Source organism: Orycteropus afer, unplaced genomic scaffold (assembly GCF_000298275.1).
Source record: "Orycteropus afer afer isolate SDZICR_OR568_19922 unplaced genomic scaffold, OryAfe1.0 scaffold00461, whole genome shotgun sequence".
NCBI classification, from domain to species: domain Eukaryota; kingdom Metazoa; phylum Chordata; class Mammalia; order Tubulidentata; family Orycteropodidae; genus Orycteropus; species Orycteropus afer.
Genome location: NW_006922048.1, coordinates 527,440 through 530,395, shown reverse-complemented (window position 1 = coordinate 530,395; position 2,956 = coordinate 527,440).

The window sequence follows — 2,956 nt, the reverse complement described above, 5'->3', positions numbered from 1 at the left end:
AACAAATTCCCTTAGTTTCTGCTTATCTGGAAATCTCCTAATTTCACCATCATATTTGAGGGACAATTTTGCCGGGTATATGATTCTTGGTTGAATTTTTTTCTCTTTCAAGGTTTTATATATACCATCGGTATTGGGCATTTTTAATCAGACAGTCATATGGTCTATTATATTGGGAATGACAAATTGGAGAGGAATTTTGTCCCATTCATCATCAAAAAGAACATTTCAAGATCTATCCTGAAACACAATACCGTCAGTCATAGGATAATATGCACATGTCTACAAGGAAGACCAGTTAGTATGACTATTATTCAAATTTACATGTCAACCACCAAAGCCAAGGATGAGGAAATTGAAGATTTTTACCAACTTCTGCAGTCTGGAGTTGACCGAACATGCGATCAAGATGTGCTGATTATCACTGGTGACTGGAATATGAGAGTTCGAAACAGAGAAGGAGCATAGGTAGTTGGGAAATGTGGCCTTGGTGATAGAAATAATGCTGGAGATCACATGATAGATCTTTGCAAGACAAACAACTAATTCATTGTAAATATCTTTTCTCAACAACATAAACAGTGGCTATACACATGGACCTTATCAGGTGGAGTACACAGGAACTAGATTGACTGTATCTGTGCAAAGAGGTGGTGGAGAAGCTCAATACCATCTGTCAAAACAAGGCTAGGAAGTGATTGTGGAACACACCACCAAATGCTCATACACAAGTTCAAGTTGAAGCTGAAGACAATTAAAACAAGTCCATGAGAGCCAAAATATGACCTTGATTATATCCCCCCTGAATTTAGAGACCATTTAAAGAATTGATTTGATGCATTGAACACCAATTACTGAAAACCAGAGGAATTGTGGGATGAAATCAAGAGCATCATCCATGAAGAAAGCAGGAGCTCATTAAAAAGGAAGAAAAGACTGAAATGGATGTCAGAAGAGACTCTGAAACTTGCTCTGGAGAGTAGCTAAAGTCGATAGAAGAAATGACAAGATAAAAGAGCTGAACACAAGATTTCAAAAAGTGGCTCAAGAAGACAGTCAATTTTTATAATGGAATGTGCAAAGACCTGGAATTAGAAAACTGAAAGGGAAGAACACACTAAGCATTTCTCAAGCTGAAGGAACCGAAGAAAAAAATCAAGTCTCAAATTGCAGTACTGAATTCTATGGGCAAAATATTGAACAATGCAGGAAGCATCAAATAAAATGAAATGAATACAAAGTCACTGTACCAAAAAAAAAAAAAAGTTGACCTTCAATCATTTCAGGAGGTAACATATGATCAAGAACCAATGGCACTGAAGGAAGGAGTCCAAGCTGCACTGAAGGAATTGGTGGAAAACAAGGGTCTAGGAATTGATGGAATACCCATTGAGATATTTCAATAAATGGATATGGTGCTCGAGGCACTCATTTGTTTGTGCCAAGAAATTTGGAAGGCAGCTACCTGGCCATATGACTGGAAAAAATCCATATTTTTCCCCATTCTAAAGAAAGGTGATCCAACAGAATGTGGAAAGTATTAAACAATAAAATTAATATCACACACAAGTAAAATTTTGCTGAAGATAATTCAAAATAGGTTGCAGCAGTAAATTGATAAGGAACTTCCAGAAATGTAAACTGGATGCAGAAGAGGACATGCAATGAAGGTTATCATTGCTGATGTCAGATGGATCTTGGCTGAAAACAAAGAATACCAGAAAGATGTTTAGCTGTGTTTTATAGACTATGCAATGGCACTTGACTGTGTGCATCATAACATAGTGTGAGAATTGGAGAAAGACTCATTAATAGACTGCAATATGCAGATGACACGATCTTGCTTGCTGAAAGTGAAGAAGACTTGAAGCACTTATTGGTGAAAATAAAAGACTACAGTCTTCAGTATAGACTACACTTCAACATAAAGAATACAAAAATGAAGAAAAGATTGAAGCTGTCAGGGATTTCATTTTACTTGGATCTACAATCAACACCCATGGAAGTGGCAGTCAAGAAATCAGACATCAGACTTCCAGTAAGATGGCAGAATAGGCAGACAAGCTAAACAGACCCTCTTTAACAAAGAAAAGAGGAAACAATTGACAGAGATACAGAAGATAATCCTGGAGCCCTGAGCTTGGAAAGGAAGTATACAGAAGTGGATTAGGCACCAACTAGTGGAAAAACCTGAATGAAAACAGTGAATACAGAGATGAAGGGAGCTGTAGAGTGTCAGATACTCTGACAGGACCAACAGCCTGAATATTTCCAAGTGGTGTTGGGACCTGAGAATTGACCTAAAGATTGGCCCAGGTCGCCAAGGGCTGCAGGGATGACTGTAGTGGACATTTTGAATATTTAAAATGACAGTGTTCTCAGTCAGATTCTAGAGACCTAAGAATAGGTTCTGTTTGTTAAGAACAGCAGGGACATATGGGAGGCTGACAGTGGGAAAGGAGACAGGTGGTGAGTGTATCAGTGCTGCCAACTAGCAAATAGAGGAGCATAGTACCCTGCTTACGTAGATAACATACAAACAAAATGACAATCACGGGCAAGTCACTCCAACATACAATCACCAATTAAATATAAACACAAAAACGTCACAATGCCTTGGAGACAACAGACCATCACAGTACACACAAAAAAGGAAGAAAAACAAGGGACCAAGATACAGACCCAAAGCACATCCCTGAGGAAGAAGCAGCATTGGAACTCCCTGATAAGGAATTCGAAAGAATTATTTTTAGGTACCTTCAATGAATTGAGAGACAGATCAAGGAAAACACTGACAAAATTGAGGAAAACACAGAGAAAACCCTACAACAATTTCAAAAGACAATACAAGAATAAAATGACAAAATAAATGAAAAATTGGAAATGATGCAAAATCTACACATAGAAATCCAGATTAATACTAAATTTTTAGAAATAGATAAGACATTGAACAAGT